The following is a 19,797-nucleotide window of genomic DNA, read 5'->3' on the forward strand; positions in this document are numbered from 1 at the left end:
GCCTGTTTGTCAGCTAAGTACTCATCCCAAATCAGACATTTTCTCCTATCCTTTGCTTGGATTTTTCAATACTTAGATGACTGCTATGCATTTCAGAAAGCATTTTTTTCTCAGCACTGCTAGTAAAATCATTTTTAGTAAAAGTTGTCCTCAGTTTGGCATCTAACTCTGTTCTCAGTTTAGGTCACAAATATTCAGCTTGGTCTCTTCCTGGTTCAATTTAAAATTCTGCTCATTTTAAGTAGCAATAGGTATATGCCTCACTCAGTAAATTTCATATTGTATCACTATCACTTTCAGGTGGTATTCATTTGTTATTGCCCTGCTAACTGTGATCACTCTGTGTGGTTTCTTACCTGATTTATATTCCACATGAAGGTCTGGGGTAAAATGTTCAAAAGTGCCTAAGTGTCTTAAGAGCTAGAGGGATGGCTACAATGCAGTCAAGGGGTGTGATTGCAGCACATGTAGACACACCCAACCTAGCTTGGGTACCAATAGCAATGAAACTGTGCTAGTATGGACTTCAGGGTGGGCTAGCCCCCCAACTATCCGGGGGTCACGGATGGGCTTGTGAAGCCTGAATAGGGTTGCTTTCCTGAACTGGCTCTTAAGTGATTAAGTTCACATTTAAAACAAACAATTGAAGCTAAATTCATGGCTAGTTAGATTTTAGTCTTAACTAGGGGGCTGGGGAAATAATTCACCAACATATTGGTAAAAGAATTTGAGGAATTATGTCACATTTTTTGGGGAAAAAAGACCTACAAATAATTTTCCTCTTTATTCTCCCAGCTCTAGTCATGAATATAGTCGAATCAAAATTAACTTTTGAATGTTCAGGATATACACAAAGAAGGTTTTGTTCACTTGGCTGTAGTCAGAACACACAGGAGACAACTTCTTTTACTATCTGCAATGTTATTTAGTAATACTTAGATTTAAAATAAGTTGTAATAAAATACAAGTACAAGGCAAGTAACTATTATCTGAAGTCCTTTACACGGCAGTCAAAACCTCCTACTTCCCCAGAAGAACTGTTCCAGTGTATTTGAGCACTGTCAATGCAAAAATATGGAGCATTTTAAAAATATGCATAAAATAAATTGAATTTCATATTAAAATAAATGTTACAGGAAATTATGCACTGATTGTACGAATCATTTTCCTATTTAATTCGATAAAAAACTCCACCTTTTAATTCACTTTAAGTTGCTACAGAATTTCCAGTTTGCTACTGAATTCAGCATCTGAGAGCTACCAAAAAAACAGCACTTTGCTGCAGAATTTAGGACTGGCTTGCTACCACGGAGCAAATAAGATTTACAGACAAATAAAAAATGACAGGTCAATCCACCAAAGTGCTTAGAGTCTAAGGCCAAATACTTACTCTCTCAAGTAGTCCTTACTCACTCAATTAGTTCCATTAACTTAAATGAGGTTATTCACAAAAGTAAGAGTTTCAGTGTCAGGTCCCAAATTGGACCAAACACAAGAGAAGACGAACAAAGGGGGTGGGGTGCAGTGTGAGTAATTAGGGGAAGCACAAAGGTTACAGCTATAAGAGGTCGTGAGATGTGTCTCTTTTGCATATGGATCTTGTATTTCCTCTTAATATGTTATTAGATGTACCATTTGAGAGGAAAAAGCCCATCAGGAGGCCAGTGGTGGTGTGGTGGAGGTCAGTACTGCAAAGCTAACAGAATGAAGGGATAAGATCTGCAAGAGGTGTCATATTTTAAGGTTTTGCTCACTCATGTTTATTTTTATGTGATTCATTTGGCTTCTGATCTGCGTAACCTCTTCTGATATTCTGGAGGAAAGCCACTGATCAGTTTCTTAAGGTAAATGTAGGGTTACTGATTTCGTTTTCAAAGTTTCCTTTCAATTTATTTAAAAAAAATTAAATTGGTACTGCCAAATTTAATGACAAGGCTACCCCGCTGAGTTTGGAGCCCAGAAAACTATTGTCTCCCTGGTCTATGTATCCTAGACTGCGCGAATGTTTCCTATAATGATACTAATAACCAACCATCAGCAATAAATGCCTTGTCATCTCATTGTCGCACCCAGCAATAGCTAGAGCAGTGATACTGACAAATGAACCTGCGTAATCACTTTAGATTTCTTTGTTACATTTCACAGTGTGAAGACAGCTTCTGCTCAGCACGTCACAAAAAAACAAACAAGAGCTATTGCCATCTCCTCCATCAATCTCTGCTTATTGTTGTCATCCACATCCTTGTGCAGCCCTGATTCCACCAACCACCTTCCAGCAAAAGTAAAGTCAGTGGATTTTGGGTGGAGGGGTGTGATTAGGAGGAGGTGGACCTTTGATTTCTTTCTCCCACTGTTCCTTTATAAACAATTATTACCAGGAGACACTGAAAAAGGGAGAGAACTGGAGACAGGGTGAAAGTAAACTTTCTGTACTTTCTAAGGCTGTTTCACGTGGAAAGAAAGGGGCTCATTAAAATCCAGTCGAGTCTGACATTTTCCCTTTTACCTTTTCAATCTTTTTATAGTTTCAAATCATTAACTATCAGCATGACGCTCAAAGGTAGCTCTAGCCATCTATGAAACAGTGACACATTTGACAATAATGCTTTTGAAGAGCTTGTCACATCCTCTCCCCAAACAAGTCTCATTAATGCTTAGACTGTCTTTCGTTTCTCCCTGCTTCTTTTCTCCTGATTTCCCTCTAATTAGCTTGTTTTTCTATGCTCCCTGGTTCCACAGTTTGAGCTTAAAAAAAAAAAAGGTGGATGTCATTTCCATGAACCCCAGGGCCAAGTTAATCAGCAGAATTAATGACTCGATTACTCATTGCACTGGGGGCTATGGTGCTTATCTTCCCAGCACCCAGTGTTCTCCTCTCCCATGCGTCTTCAGTTTGCTTTGACAAATGTAAACTTTTCCTCTCTTCTACAAGCAAACCCCTAGATCCAGCCAACACATGGAGGTATATTTTCCTAAGAGTTTCTCTCCAGCCTGCAGGGGCTATGACGACCCAAGAGGGCAATCTGGGTGCGCTGCTGCCTCCCTCTACTGTCTGTGTGCTCTTTTGCAATATCATGGCATTCTGTAGCCAAGACCTCGGTTCCGATTTGTAGGGATGCTGAGCACCCACAGCTGCTTTTAAATTCAGCTTGAGGAATAGGTACTCAGCATCTCTGAAAAGCAGGCCCATAGTACTTTTCTTTTTCAACGTTTTTTATAATCATTAACCAATTAATTCACACAATATCGCCGTGAGGTTGGTAAAGAAGTATCCTCCATTTTACAGAAGGGGAAACTGTTCAGAATGGTTCTCGCCAATGACCACAAAAGAGCTCATTGCCAGAGCTAGGAGCAAAGCATCAGAGTTCCTTGCTCCAATTTCTGTGTTCAGAACTGAGTGCAAGGAGGTAGGGTACAAGCAGAATCAGAACCTTGTTTTCCTTCTTTTTAACCCTGCTGTGTGATTCCCACTGTCTTACAACAGCATACATTTTAATTTGATCATGTGTCATTTCTCATTGTGGTAGAGTAGCTGCAGTACAATAGAAATAAAAGTTACAGGGGTGGGGGATCGGTAAAGGTGAGGGAGATGGGTTACAGCTAGGGTTCCTCTAATTGTTATAGCAGAGCAGTCACCTGGAGTGAAACAGAGGATTTCCCTCGCTTGCTGTCCTATGGAGAGTATCAATCTGCAATCAATCGGGTAGAAGACACTTTGAATTTGGAAGCGAAATGGCCCTGCTTGGCTGTTCCCACCCAAAAATGCACAATGGTATGAGAAACCAAGGAAGCTGTGGGTGAAAGGAGAGCAGCAGCCTTTTCTGAGGACAACAATGATAAGTAGGAGAATTCCCAGGCATGTTGATTAAGGGTAAAGTCTCTTGGGAGAGAGCAACTCTAAGGGAAAAGGTCCCTAAGAACTTCAAATTAATTGAACAACCAATTCCCTGCATATTTTACTACAGGGTTTATGTCAAGATTCTACCACATGACATTTTGTAAACTCAGTTTATCTCAGCCCTACCTCCCTGGGCCTACCTTTCTCTTCTGCATATTAAGGGATCACTTCTGGCTACCCCAGCATAGAAGAACCAATGTGTTAAGAGCCACTCAGAATTTAGACTTACTCTCCCTGGAACACCAGGCTGTTGGGCTGGCTATCATGCTCAGCAGGATTGCTGAGTCCCAAGGGAACATGGCCAGCCAGATTGGCCCTCTACATCCCCCTGCATGCCACCTGGCATCTGGCAGCAGAAGGGCTGGAGGGAAACACAGAGTGCTCCATACAGAAGCAGGTGTAAGAATTCCTGCTGAGTGTGCTTTTCCCCTGGGCTACATTAAGCCATACTGCCTGCATCTGCCCTATGCAGGCAGAATGGTTCCAGGAACTTTTGGTTGGCTGCGACCACAAGTGTCTTCCTTCCATTCCTTTCGCCACTCCCACCCCACCACCCTCAAGCTAAAAACCTCTGGGAACCAAGAAAAATGTCTCTGTAAACAGTAATTATTTGAGAAAGATTGTTTGTAGTTACCTGCTCTGTTTGCACAGGGAAAAAAAATAGTTACGTATTGGTTGGGTAGCACTGTGGAATGACTAGTTTCTTTTGCTCTGGATATCTGGGTTCAAACGTACTAGAAGGGTTGTCCAATTTGACCTGAATACAAACCCACTGTGTGCTTTCATACACGCCAGTATGATTGGCTGTCGCTGCTGAGGAGATGCCCCAGGACAGAGAATAGTTGGCAGGTCGGGACTGAGGCACGCTGACAGAACAGCATATGGAGTTTACACAGCACCTGCCTACATTATGCCTGGCCTTAGTCAATGTTCTGTCTCACACTTTCATGAGCACCTTATTGAGTCAAAAGCAGATAAAACAATAAAGGGTTTGCTTCTGAGGAGATGTGAGCTTGACCAGGCATAGCACTCTGCAAGAATCACGTTTGTTTCACAACGTTTTGAATGGAAATTTGCATGGTTTTGTTCTACATTATTTTTGTAACTGCTTTACTCACAGTTTTAATAAAAGTGCTTTGCTATTAGTGCATACCAGAATGCATGTTTTTGATTTGCCATCTCTCTCTCCCCTCAGAAATTGGGGCAATTTTTGTACTAAAATTGACAGTTTTCATTACAAAAAGGAAGAACTTTTGCTTGAAAAATTGGCATAACTTAACTAGGTTTTCTGGGAGAACAGCCCCATTTCCTTGTTAGTAATGAAATATGAAAAAATAATCACCTGAAGTCATTTTACAATTTATGTGCAAAGTGTTTGCACACCTCTTTTAGTGCCTCATCGTGCACCATTGAAGTCAGTGGGAGTTTTACCATTGACTTCAATAGGAGAAGAATTTAGCCCTTATCAAGTGTAATTAGAGGTGCTATGGGACAAGTTTGAGGTAGGGGGGAAATCCTGTCCCATAGGGCCCAATCCTCCAGGAAGATAGAGGAGGGTCCTGAGGAAACAGCACTGAATCACAGTTATATTTTCGTTTACACAAAAAGCAACTATATAAGGCCTGTTTCAATTATTTTAATATTTAAAAATAAATAGGACCCTAAGGTCCCCTTGCATTTGTCCCCTCTGTATTAGGCTGCATCCCAACACAACGTGGACACTGCCTCTGCATTAGGGACTGGGACTTCTCTCCCTATAAAGGTGCAGTACCCAGACAACAAGTCATGACAGATACGAGCTACTTACACCGTATCTAGTAGTGCTACCAAGCATGATACTTTATTTCCTTCTAATCTAGAAAAATTGAAGAAAGCTGATGAAGATCAGTATTGCAGGCTAGTGGACCAGCAAGAACACTCTGCCAGGCATACGTCACAAGGCTAAGAGCAGCTGGCTATGAGGGATAACTCTTTTCTCAAACACATTTCTGTGTCTTCCACATTTGAGGTGCTTAGTTACCACTGTGATGTGGTTAGGGTGGACTGGTCAGACAGCACGCTGTCTGGCCCTTGCCCTTAGTGTCTGCTAAGTGCAGCTCTTAAGCATACTCAAATGAATCACTTCTGCTGGATGGCAATAATATAACTGAGAATCATTAAAATGGCTGCTTCAAATTTCATATGCATTTACAAAATCTCTTATAGTAGCCACCAGAGTCAGTGACTAAAGTTATAACACTATGGAGGAGGGACATAAACTTTTGTAACTCTGATCCATGTCATGTGTCTGGGTCTGGGAAATAAAGACCAGTCTCATGTCACAACTTCAGTACATTAACTTCTTCCTGTATCCACCCCATCATGTCCACCTTCTCTCTCGCCATATTCAACAAGTCTAAATTCAGTGTCCTGTATTCGTCCCTATCCCACATTCACTTCCCCCGCTACTTGCCTGGGCGCAGGCATACACAGATGCATGCAGCACTGTGTTCATTTTCCTGTGACGAAAATGTGTTTCCACAGGTGCTGAGCAAAGACTGTGCTGAGCTCTGTCAGCAAAATTTAGCAGCCTGCAGGATTAAGCCTTTAAACTTCATGATCAGTATTATAAGTGAACTCACTGCACACGCAATTCCATTCTGCACATGTAAAATGAATAACCGGGCTTGCAAACAGAAAGCAAGCCCTTTTTTTCCAATTTACAAATTAAGGTTTTTAGACATGCAGCCAGTAGCTGCCAAATTCTGCTCTCCAAACTACATCAAATTCTGCCAAAACATAAAGAAGAAAATGATAAAAAACACTGGATTAAATTCTATTTTCAAATATATTAAGTATTCAGATAGTTCTCTTATATTCCTGCTTTAGAATAATGACAAGCAGGGGTATAAGCAAATATACCATACACACCGCTGTGCCATGCACACTGCCTCATACAGTTTTTAATTTCCTTTGGGCAACATTTCATGCCGCAACTGGATGGTTCTTTTTGTTCTATATCAGACACTGCACCTGCTGTGTTAGCGATCAAATTGTATGCAGTGGCGTGTCTATCACAGGAGATTCTGAGTATAATGTGGCAAAGGGCAACAGATTGGCCAATGTGTATGCCAGATGCCAGTCACACCCATGACTGCAGAAGAAATAAGATTCTCCAATTAAAGACACGGCTATCAGCTTTGCATAGCTGGACAAAAATTAGTTCAGCACAGAAAAAATACAAATGCCAAGTAAGTTTTCTCCCTTTTCCTTAATCTAGTATTTGTTGCATTCTATTACAGTCAGGCAGATTCTTCATTAATGGCCCAGCGCACTCGAGCCAGTGGGAGATGGATCACAAACGTGCGAAAAAGCACAGAATCTGCCTATTCTGCTGTAATCACTGGCAGTACCAGGGCCACCGGAAAGCTGCAGATGTCCTCACGTAAGCATTGCCCAAGTCAGCTGCAGCAGTAGCAGCGGTGGAAGGTCAGTTATATGGAAGATGGGGATTCCTGAGGCACCTCTTAGGCAGTAACTCCCCCAAAGTTGGTGCAGATCAGGCAGGATCATGGTGTCCTTGTCTAGGGTTCAACCCAGTGCCTAATGAAGTCAGTGCAAAGACTACCACTGACTTCACTTGTCTTTGGATTAGGCCCTTTCAGTATATTCTGCCACAAATACTACAGAACATGAATGATAGTCACCTTAAGGAACAGATGTCACCACACTGTGACTGGTGAAGAGAGATCCTGGCATTAGCAGTTAAAGGGGCAAAGGTGATCAATGAGCTAATGAGGATGAAATCTGTCAGAGAAAACTGAGGAGCAACAAAGACCAGGCTCAGTATTGCCAGTGATTCACCACACATAAATGTATTTTGCCACTGTAGATTTCATGCTTTGTTGTTTCAGAATCAATAGACTAATATGACTAAGCAACCATTTCCTCCTACCAAAAACTGAACTGACCTGAGAGATCATATTCCATTTTATTTTCTTGCTCTGTAGCTTGAAAATGAGTGTCGGTTTGGAATCCAGTGCTTCTTTATAAATATCTTTAATATGCCATAAGTGCTTCCAGCAGTAAATATAGCAGACTAGAGATAAATTTGGCCCATCACATTTAACCATAAGGAACTGAATTAGGGCACAGGAGACTTCACAGAATTCCACTTATCTGCCCCCCAAAAAGCCATCAGAATAATTTTTCTATTTTAACACTCATACCTGAAGGCATTTAGGCACTTAAACAAAATGTATTGAGTACTAAAAGCAATTTAGTCCCCAATACTTGCATTTTTAATTCATTGTAGATTGTTATTTCTTTGCACACCTATTGGTTTAGTCATCTGCATGTTTATCTCTTTTCTTTTAGCATATGACTGAGTTCTTAACGATAATTTAAATACGTACGACTGTTTTCTCTTCGCACCTATGCACCTTATTATTTATTCTTGATCTCCCATTTTCCTGTAAGTTATTGCTTGTAAAATATTTTAAAATCAATAATTCAGCTTAAACTCCCTTTAAAAGAAGGAAGAAAACATGAGGGGCTAGATCTCGCTCACTCAGTCAGACTACATGTATGAATAATATGTGTATGAATAAGGAGAGCAGGATTTAGCCCAAGAACATGCTACACCAGGGTAGGGACAAAAAAAAAAATAACAGTCACACACCCACCACAACCCCCCTGCACATGTACACTAAACAAAACCAGGCAAACTTATTAGTGGACTCCTCTCCTGGTGTTAGTTAACAAAATGCCTTCATTCTCCTATCAAATCCCTTAAAAGTAATAGTACAGTCAAGGTTTCAGTGCCATTCTTCTAAGGTCTTCCTTGGGATGCACAAAGAGGGGAATCCCGAGTAGCAGTAGAGAGGTCATTTTACCTCTGTATTTGGCACTGGTGCAACTGCTGCTGGAATACTGTTTCCAGTTCTGGTGCCCACAGTTCAAGATGGATATTGATAAATTGGAGAGGGTTCAGAGAAGAGCATGAGAATGATTAAGGATTAAAGAACATGCCTTATACTGATAGACTCAAGGAGCTCAATTTATTTAGTTTAACAAATAGAAGGGTAAGGGGCAACCTGATTATAGCCTATAGCCTATAGCTCACTCACCTTATCTCTTTAATATTCTGGGACCAACACAGCTACAATAACGCTGCATATATCAAAATCCTTAACGGTAGTGGCACAGCCAAGATTTCAGCACTATTCTTCTAAATTCTTTCTTGGAAACAAGGACGTCATTGTGGCACCAGAAACCTGCCTGATGTTCCGAAGTCTTTCCCAGAAATATTGCCTCCTAGGAGAATTGTATCTGGAAGTGGCATCAGTGGTACCCCATGTATGGGGGGTCTGCATGTGTCCATACTATTTTGGAATGTGTCTAGTTATCAGTGGGTAGTTGAATTGCTTTCATTACAGTCTAAGATTTAGTTTACACTATAGAGTTTTGCTAGCATAGTTATGTTGACTAGGAATGTGAAGAAAAAAATCACACCTCCAGGCTGACACAACTGTGCCCGCATAACCTCTCCTTTTCACTGTGAGTCTCTCTGTCTCTCTCCCCTATCTCATATGCTCATTTTCAACTACCAGCTGAACTCCTAGTGCCAGACTCATTGGTATGCTCCCTCTGCTTTCCACTGCTAGCCCTCCTAAATTCTCTCTACGCCCTGCATCCTCTGTCACTATTGACCGTATTACCATCCTTCTGTCACCAAGCTCTGTAAGTTGGGCATCATCTTCAACTCCTTCCTTTCTCCTGCCCCACACATCCAGGCTGTATCCAAATCTTCCTTCACAATGTTGCTAAGATCTATTTCTTTCTGTCCAGGCAGTCAAAATCATTATCCATGAGTTACCTCCCTTCCTGATTGCTGTGACTTCATCCTCAGCCCCTGCAGGTCCATACAACAGGCGGCAGCCAGCGTCCTCTGCTGTCCCTCACCACTCTAAGGCATTGACGCCATTGTCTCCCCTTGTTCCACCACATCAAGTTCAAGCTTTTAGTCTTCACCATCAAGGCACTTGACAACAACTCTAGTTGCCTATTCTAATCTGTTCCCTGGCCTGCCACCCACCACCTCCTCTGCTTTGCCAGAGACGCCAGCTTGCCCCATTTCTTGTCACACAGACATCTTAACACATTCTTCAGTGCTGCCCTTACACATGGAACACCCTCCCTGATCTGCAAGACCTCCTTCAAATGGCTGCTCAAGGCACACCTCTGCAATGATGCCTATACAAAATCAACCGTTTAATAATGGCTTTATTATATTTTATATTATTTATATATATATTAAACATATTTATTATAAATTATTATTTATAATAGCAGATGTGGGGGGTCAGTTGTCATACACTTTTTTTTAATGGCAAATGCATATACAAACTGTATATTTGTTTACAGTCCTCTTCTTTCCCACCTTTTATATGTAACTTACCTTCTTAGACTATGCTTTTCATGGTTGGAACTGTGACTTCATACGTGTTTGTACAGCACCTAGCACAATGGCCCCCTGGATCCTCATTGGAATTCTGGCTCCTACTGTGATATAAATATTGACTGATCTTGTTGTGGAGGCAGGAGCAGCAGGAACTCATATCGCCTGGATATTTCAAAAGGTGTCATTTCTTTTTCTCTATCACACATATACCCTTTAGGTGGTCGTGTAGACTAGAGCATTAGTGGGTGTTACCATCAGATGTATATTTGGTGAACTGCCCTTTTGCTGGTATCTTGTTGCAGTAAGAAAATCTGTCATTCTCTTAGTGGTTTGCTGCTTGGAGGGTGAGCTTAATTAAAATGTAAAATGTCAAACATTAGTAAGAAGGAGGATAGCCCTGTGGGGAGTGAGGATGAATCAAATTTATTAGTCACTGAGCAGCAGGCTGGTAGCCCTTCACTCAGAAAAATTTTAAAAGGCAGTTAATACTGAATACAGAAGCACTCTAATCTCTGTATATTCCACCCAACCTCCTGAAAAACACTACCACAGGTCCCACCAGTTCCAGAAATGAAAGGTAAATCTGGTACAGAGATTAAAACAGCCCCATTTAATATCTTCCTGCAGGACACAGCACACACTGTGCACTGCATTTGGATTGTAAAGAGAAATGTCTCTCGTAGGGATTTTTTCCCTCCAATTATCAAGAAAATTCTATGCTCTGCAACTTATACTGCGTGTAAAAAGATTGTAAGTGAAGGGCAGTTAGTGGCAAGCCTGAAAACTAATTTGATATGCTACCTGGGAACTATTTCTTAAGGATCAGCCTCCAACAATAGAATTCTCTGTTCTACAAATCTCAAAAGCAAATGCAGGTGGACCATGAAAGCTAGTCAGAAATGTGCATTGAAGGTCAAAATTACGATGTGCATAAACTCCACATGTCGTCCTAGAGGTACAATAGACTATATCCCCTGCAGTTCTGTATCATGCTGTTTCTGAACTTGGTATTCTGTGATTTCACCTACCTGCTATCCTCCTCGCTCTTCCCAGCCAAAAGTGTGTTAATAACCCCTACCATGCCCACACATACATTCCTCTTAAAAACCCACTTCTGCCATGCTGTTCATAGTGAGTCAAGTTGACTTGTATATAAATTGCCTAATGTTTGTTCCCTTTCCACTAACTTCCAACGACCTTTTCTTAGGCTTTGGAGCTCTTCCGAGCAGACAGTACCCCAGTATCCTTCTTGAATGTTTGGAAAACACCTGGCACAAAGTGAGTATTACTGTAAATAAATAAATAATAAGCTAAATGATACTCTGGTGAGAAATATGTAAGTCATAATACCTCCCTTTTACAGATGGGGAAACTGAAGCAGGGAGGTTAAGACCAACACTTTTAAACTTTGATGCCTAAAAATAGGAACTTAATTTTGTATTTAAGCAATTAAATAAATGTCCTGTGATCAACACTTTTGAAAAATCAAGCTACTTACATGCTTAATTTTAGATCCAAGGGTTCAAAATGTTGCCTTCAGTGATTTGTGCAAGGCCACAAAGCAAGTCAGTGGCAGAGATGGGCTTAGCTCTTGAATCCCAGCCTTGGGCTCTTTCCTTTGGACCATTCAGCCTCTTGGGCTAGGAACCAAAAACTCTTTTGTTTAGGGCTGTCGATTAATCACAGTTAACTCATGCGATTAACTCAAAAAAATTAATCGCGATTAATCACAGTTTTAATCGCACTGTTGAACAATAGAATACCAATTGAAATTTATTAAATATTTTGGATGTTTTTCTACATTTTCATAAGGATAAACAAAAGAAATAGTATTTTTCAATTCACCTCATACAAGTGCTGTAGTGCAATCTCTTTGTCGTGAAAGTGCAACTTACAGAACGCCTGTTCTCACTTCCAGCTGATATTGTAAACAAGAAGTGGGCAGCATTATCTCCTGCAAATGTAAACAAATGTGTCTGTCTGAGTGATTGGCTGAACAAGAAGTAGGACTAAGTGGACTTGCAGGCTCTAAAATTTTACATTGTTTTATTTTTGAACGCAAGGTTTTTGTACATAATTCTACATTTGTAAGTTTAACTTTCATGATAAAAAGATTGCACTACAGTGCGTGTATTAGGTGAATTGAAAAATACAATTTCTTTTGTGTTTTTGCAGTGCAAGTACTTGTAATCAAAAATAAATATGAAGTGAGCACTATACACTTTGTATTCTGTGTTGTCATTGAAATCAATATATTTGAAAATGTAGAAAACATCCAAAAATATTTAAATAAACGGTATTCTATCATTGTTTAACAGTGCAATTAATTGCACGATTAATTGCACGATTAATTTTTTTAATCGTTTGACTTTTGTTCTAATCTCAACTCTGCCACCTATTAAACGTGTGGCCTTTGGCACATCCTTAACCTCTCTCTGTCATTTTCCCCAGGACCATATTATTTACTAAATTCCCTCTCAGGGATGTTAACAATGCTAGAAAGACAAGGTGGGTAAGGTAATATCTTTTATTGGACCAACTTCTGTTTCTGAAAGATACAAGCTTTCAAGCTACACAGAGCTCTTCTTCAGGGATGTTGTTAGGACTCTTTAATGTTTGCACAGCACTCTTAAAATGCAAAGCCCTCTATAAAGATGGTAACTTTATTATTTCTTTTAAATGGTCGAAGTAGAAAGAAGACGAAGAGCAGAGAGGTCTGGGTTCAGGCTGGGAGTCTTGGTGGGTCTCCCAGCTTGTGCATTAACAATTTGGAACCAATGTAGCAAGCTCTGCTTTTCGGTGTGGCACTTGTCGATTAAAAAAAAGTCATTTTGATTCACTGCAGAGACAGCCTCAGTGGAAAGCAGAGTGGAAACTCATTAAAGGAAGGCAACACGTACTTCCAACGGGACCCAAATCCTGCAAATATATATTTGATTAATCTTGTCCAAGATGAGGGGAGATAAGGGAGGTGGAGGGTAGCACAAAGGAGTATAATTTATTAATTTATTATAAATTATTATTAATGTTATGCTAAGTTCCCTATTTAACTGAACTGAAACTTTTTTTAAAGCACTTCTTTGATATAGAGTACATCCATTTCATATTTATCTGGTATTCATTTACCAAGATTCTGTCTTATATAAGTAAAAAAAAAAAAAAAAAAAAAGACTATATTAATTAGCTCAGACAGATTAACGGGATTTTTTCTTCCAGCCCCTTAATAGCCATTATATTTTTTCATTTTATTATGGGACTTTTATTCAATTCACCCTTTTCAGATATTCATCTGCAAAAGTTTTACTTCTATAAAAATACAGTAGACGTACTGTGAGAGTGGGTGGCGTACACAAAAGTATGTGTAATGGACAGGTAGAAGCAGATTTTTTTCAGGGACAACTCCTCCTCTGAAGGGTCTGGCAAGAGTCAGTATAGCAGTATTCGTTCTATGGTAGACAGCACCGAACACCTTAAAATAAATCGACCTTGAGAATAGCTAAAAAAATATGGAATGGCAGCAGTCATTTTAAGTCTTCCTGTAAAAAAGCAACACAAAGAATTTTAACTTTAGTTGCTGATCTACAGCTGGTGTGTTCTTTGAGAATATGTTCCAGATTTACAAGACTCAAGGCAAGGTGGACCCAGGAATACCAGGTAGCCAAGGTGCTACATACACAATGCCTTGTGACATATTGGTCATGTACAGATTTATAGAGAACCCTGGTAAGCCGCTAGCAGTCTTCTACCAACTTCAGCCAAAATAGCATAAAACATGCTAACAGAAATACACATGGTGACACAGAAGCTACATTGTGTCCCTCAAGGAAGGAAAACAGTGAAGTTCTCCAGGTGGAGATTCCTCCATATTATTGCATGAGAGGATGGTGGCATTTGTCCCTCCCACCTCCATTCATTGAAGCAGCAGCCAGTCTGGTCCCCAGACTTGTGGATTCTATGATATCCACAGATTTAAAAGGATCCTATCCTAGGAGACCTGTGTGTCTTTGAATCAGCTACATGGCCTCCCTGCAGTTCCTTTCCACTCCCTAGAAGCATGATTCTTGGCTTTTTTTCAGGGTTCTTTTGCTCACTATTGTTTTGTATTATATTGAGACACACTGCTACCAGACACATTGGTCTAACCATTGAAGTAAGTTTGAATAAAAGACTTGCTGAGCTAAGGTCTCTTCTCTGTCTCAGACTAACAACATTCAATCAGAGCCCAAAATCATATCTTCTTATCACTTATTTCCAACAACAATGAAATTAGAGATCCACAAGAGTGGAGGCAGCTTTGTGAAGGTTTATTTATGCACATGTGAATTCCTAGAGTTGTCAGAGGAATGGATTGTGAATTTTTCAGTGGAGCCAGGTGAGAAAGGATGAGATGAACTGACAACAACAACAAAAAAAGTCAGTTTTAACTAATGTGTTCAGGCTATTCCCAGAAAAACAAGCTTTATAACAAATCCATGACTGATCTACTTCTAATTAAACATTTATTCTAGTTATGTGGCTTCCCTTGGCATTCTGAGTTTTCATGATGTTCTAGTCTCCTTGGTCATTCTAGCTTCCAGTATCTCTGCTGGACTCCCTTATCCAAACAGAATATCTCCTGCATTTGTGATACCCAAGTCATCAACACTTACAGGGGAAATCAAAAATCCTGAACTCTTGGCAGATAAGTGAAAGAGGCACTGATTTTTAATTAGATTATTTTAAAATGCAATTCATTTTAATTTAAGATTATATGTAGATTCTGTTAATCATTTTTAACCTCCAATGGTTTTACTTAAAATCCTTAAAATTAAGTTTTTCCATTCAGTGTAAAATCTGGTTCTACAAAGCAGAAAAGACAGAGAGCATTTGGGAGATGGGGGGAAAAAAAAGAATAGAACAACAATGTAACCTTACAAATTACAACCAAGTGGAGCTGTCAATAACATCTTACCTAACATATTGTCAGAGAATTTTCCTTCTGTGTCATGTTGGTCATTACTGTAACACTACATGAGAAATAACTCCATCTGTTAAAAAAGAAAAGAAAAGCAGCTGCTATCCTTATGCAAAAATAGCATTAGCAAATACAGTCCTTTTAACTTTTACAGTCATAGTTTTAGTCTTGCTTTATTTGTGTCACATAAGCCACCATACCACTTCTATTGTTGCGGTAATAAACTCCCCTCAAAAACCAAATGAACAAAAATGAGAAGAGTGGTCCCCGTGAAAGTAATAAAAACTATTAATGTACATTGCCACTTTAAAACAATTCTTCAGTCCCTGTTATTGCAAAATGTGAAGTGCTAGAGTACAGCACAGAGATGCCATGCTATTCTGCTGATTCATTCTAGCAGCCAAACCAGGTGGGTCCCATTAACTACAACCAAGGAATAGAAGAGGATTTGAGCCTCACTGGGTATGTCCACACAGCAGCAGGGAGCAAGTCTTGCATCTTGTTCAACAGATCTGAGGTAGCGGGGCTCACACTAGTGTGCTAAAAACAGCCGTATAAGTGTTCTGGCTTGGGCTGGTGCTTGGGCTCTCAGGCCTAAGGGGGATGGTGGGCTTCAGAGCCCAAACTCCAGCCTAAGCATCCAAGCAATGTCAACATAGCTATTTTTAGTAAGCTAGCCTGAGCCCAGCTAGCACAAGTCCATCAATCCAGGCTCCAAGACTCGTTCCCAGCAGCTGTATAGACCTACCTGCTGTGGCTGAGGGACAATAAGCTCCTTCAAGGAACTGTCAGTCTGAGGAGAAAGCCTAGGCTGAGGTTTATGATTTGTTGGAATTTAAGTTAAACAATAAAGGGAAATTCTAGGAAGAGGGTACATTTGGATCATAGCCAGAGCATACGTCCTGTGTAGGGAGCCAGGGTGGCTTCCCTCCAAACCAGAGGGTAAAGAGCCACCCTCTCCGCCTGAGTGGGTGGGGCCAGACCAAGTTTACTCCAATCCCCAGAAGGGGAGGGGTGGAACAGGAAGTACAAAGGGCAGGGCCCTTAGCCCAGGGAGGGAGGGAGACACAGGCTTTTCTCTCCAGACCCTGCTGCTGACCCAGGGAAGGCCCTGGAGGAAGGACTGGGGCTACCAGGACTGCCAGTCACTGAGGACCTGGAGGGGCCAGACTGTAAGCCGGGCCAGCATGAGCCTGACGCAGAGGGGGAGCGGGAGCTGCCAGCAGCTGAATACCCGGATGAGCTGGAGAGACCCCGCTTGAGAGACTGGGTAGGAAGTAGCCCAGGGGCAGAACTGCACTGTGTGGTGGGTGTATTTGGTCAGCAGGGCGCAGATGGCTCCCTGCTGACCCAGTGGCAGGACCCTCTCCTCCTGCCACTGTCAGAGCCCTGGGCTGGAACGCAGAGGAGTTGGATGGGCCTGCGTCCCCCGGCCAACCCGCCTCGGGTAGCAGAATCCCGAATGCTGCGGACGCGTGCCGGCACACATTCTCCGCTAATTCCCCAGTGACCGAAAGCTGTGACTAAGGCCTGCCAGTGGGACAGTAGCTCTCCATTGCCCCCTAGAGGCTCGGTGGACCGATTGAAACCTGTCACCACCTGAGATAGGAACTAGGTGGGAATGCATCTAGGTGGGAATGTAGTTTGCTGTATCCAGGGGTTGACTATGGTATGGCAAGTCTGCCAGGCCCATGATGTATAACAGAGTGAATTCCAAAGAGAACCCAAATCAAACACACCAAGGAGGTCCAATCTTAAAGTGGTCTATACTGAAATTATGGCCGTTCCGCTGCTCCTCAGTACGTAATGTTCCTTTATAGAACAATGACCTAATACTCATTTCTGCAACCCCAAGGGCCTCATTGCACTGGATATCATCACACATACAGTGCACCAAATGAGGCACATGGCATTAGGGATCTACTCATTGATGTATAATAAATTTCACCTTGACCAAATGATAGCATTTGAGATGAGAAGGGGTGGTGATGATTGGATTTGATTAGGTTCAGGCTAGTGGTTCAGCCTGTAGTTTTGAGGACAACTCCAGGCTGAGTTTTGGGTTCAGATCTGACAATGCCAAACATTCATCAGTTGTGTTCTCATGAGATCAAAGACCAAAATAATGGAGTTCTCTTAAAAGCAGCTGATTTGTGAGAGTTACACCATCTTGGGCTGAAATCTTGTGAGAACGGTTGCTTTAACAAGTTCTCAGCTGCATCCAACCTCAAACAGAAACCAGAGAGGCAGATTCAGATACAGGAGTTTGAACGTAAACCTCCATAAATTCACCACATTTGAGGTTCTGGTGCATTTCTAGTTTATTTGTGTTTGGCTGTTTCAAAGAGGGTAGCATTTTGTTCGTTTGGGTTTTTTCCCCCTGGTCTGGAGTGTGGGGTGTTAATTATTGAGAGCTATAATGGTTCTTATGAGACAGCTATAATTCTGTCCAAATAAAAAATTAGTATTACAAATGTGTGGGTCATATCCACTCCCTGGGGTCATTAATAATGGTAACCTAGGGATTTCAGAATGGGATTAAACTATTTCATTTCTAAAATGGTTAAGGAGTTGTTAGAGCAGCGAGCATAGTCAAAAATATTTTGTGAAAATATTCAATACATTTTGTACATTCAATACATTTAGTATTAAGTATTATTATTTGTTTGTTGTTTGTTTTCTAGTAGCACCTAGAGGAGGTAACCCTAATCAGGGCTTCATTTTCTGGACACTGTACTGTGATGGGGTGTTTATCCCACACAAGACCAGAGTAAGTAAAAAGGGCCAATTAACCCTGAGACAGGCGGCACCTGGAGGAGAATCAGGGCTGATAAAGTCTATCTGATGATGAAGCCCGGCTGGGCAGGGGCAGGCTGAGCTGGTATAAAACCAGGAAATGGAGAGCAAGAAGGAGGCTGCAGGAAGGAATGCTACGGTCACTTCCCAGAAAGGAGGAGAATTAGTAAAAGACAAGGAAGAGTCCTAGGGAAGAGCAAACCCTGGGATCCTACCTTGGACTACAGACTCCAGCAAGCACCTGAGAAGGGTGAAATAGCTGCAGGGATTCCTGCAGAGGAAGCTTCAGTGGTAACCCAGAGAGGGGTTGGAGTAGAAAAAGGTAGGAAGCAGGCCAGGGAAACAACAGAGTCTAGGATTTCAAAGACTACAGTGGCTAGTCATAGGATCCCTTGGCTGGAACCCTGAGTAGTAGGAGGGCCTGGGTTCCCCTACCAGCCATTGGGGAAGTGGCACAGTCTGGGCAGTGAACAGGAAGACTGCCCGAGATCGTCCATCCAGTGGGACTCTGATACCCTAGAAGGGGAAAACTGGAGGGCCAACCCAAGAAGAGGGAGTCATGAGGAGGGAGTAATCTAACTCCAGAGAGAAAGACACCTTGTGGCAAGCAACTGAAGGAGGGGGGCATCAGACTGGTGGAGAGCTAATCCCCAGATGATCCTCAAGGAGGTGCCCCAGCAATGAGTAATGAACTCTGACATGTACAAACACACAGTAAGACAGTCTGTGGTCTGAAGAGTTTAAGTCTAACTGAAGAAGACAGGCAATGGATGCAAGGAGAAGAGAGGCACGGAGATTAAGCATGGCTAAGGTCATACAACATGTGAATGGCAGAGCTTGGAATAGAATCAGGTCTCCTTAGTCCCAGCTCAGTGTCCTATCCACTGATCCCTGCATTGTTCACTATATAACATATTCAAACATATAGTATTCAACCAGCTCTGGTAGTTAAAAAAACATCATTACATGCCAAAGAAATCACTTTTGACACAAGTCTGATTATATTAATGAGCAATATATAATTTAAACATGCCCTTTGAACTGGGTAACTCTCCAGCTCTTTTGTTTTGACTAGAGACAGGCCACTGAATTTGGAGCTGCGCATGGATTTTGAACACTGCAAAGTTTGGTGTTATCATATATGTGGTTTTTGTTCAAGCCTCTCTAGTTTTGACAATAACAGAAATGCTGTTGTTTTGAGGCTATATGAGGTTAAGACATTTGGTGCCACAGCCTATCCAACATGGTGTAATTTTTCAGAGTAAAGGGTCAACAAAACCACCACACCAAACATGAACTTTCCATAGCTATATTTATTGTGAAAACTGAAAAGTATTTCACACAGCTTGCCCTGACCGAGATCTTGGCATCACAGCAAAAGCTGATCTATGAAGTAAACTGGATTTTTTTTCAGACTGAAAGACTCTTAAGGTCCTTGAATACAAAGGGCTCCATTTAGAAAGAAATTGCAGTCTGTAAATATAATCTACAATCAAGGCTCTCAGTCACAAAATAGCATGACTATATCTCTGATTACTAATTTAATCAGGCACCACAAGCACTTAAGTGAAGAACCCCAGCCAGACAAAGGGAGCTCCTTACAGCTGTTTTCAGTATGCTATATTGTGCAATAGATGTCTGAGCAGTGATCCCATGTCTGTGGGGCAACACTTTGCTAAAACAAAGTGAAATTATGCTGACATGTAC

General features: G+C 41.3%; 1 long non-coding RNA gene across 4 annotated transcripts in view; it reads left to right on the forward strand.

Annotated features, from left to right (window-relative positions):
- LOC140905950 (uncharacterized) overlaps nucleotides 1–19,797 on the forward strand; it is an 86,624-nt gene that overhangs the window by 13,344 nt on the left and 53,483 nt on the right. For 2 of the 4 annotated variants that reach the window (XR_012156996.1, XR_012156994.1), the window contains exons 2-4: nucleotides 7,180–7,366; nucleotides 10,346–10,518; nucleotides 11,548–11,618. This is a non-coding gene — a long non-coding RNA (uncharacterized lncRNA). Of the gene's footprint in view, nucleotides 1–2,145; nucleotides 2,282–7,179; nucleotides 7,367–10,345; nucleotides 10,519–11,547; nucleotides 11,619–19,797 lie in introns of all 4 variants that reach the window. The other 2 variants (XR_012156997.1, XR_012156995.1) reach the window with 2 other exon arrangements.

This window comes from Lepidochelys kempii, chromosome 2 (assembly GCF_965140265.1).
Source record: "Lepidochelys kempii isolate rLepKem1 chromosome 2, rLepKem1.hap2, whole genome shotgun sequence".
NCBI classification, from domain to species: domain Eukaryota; kingdom Metazoa; phylum Chordata; order Testudines; family Cheloniidae; genus Lepidochelys; species Lepidochelys kempii.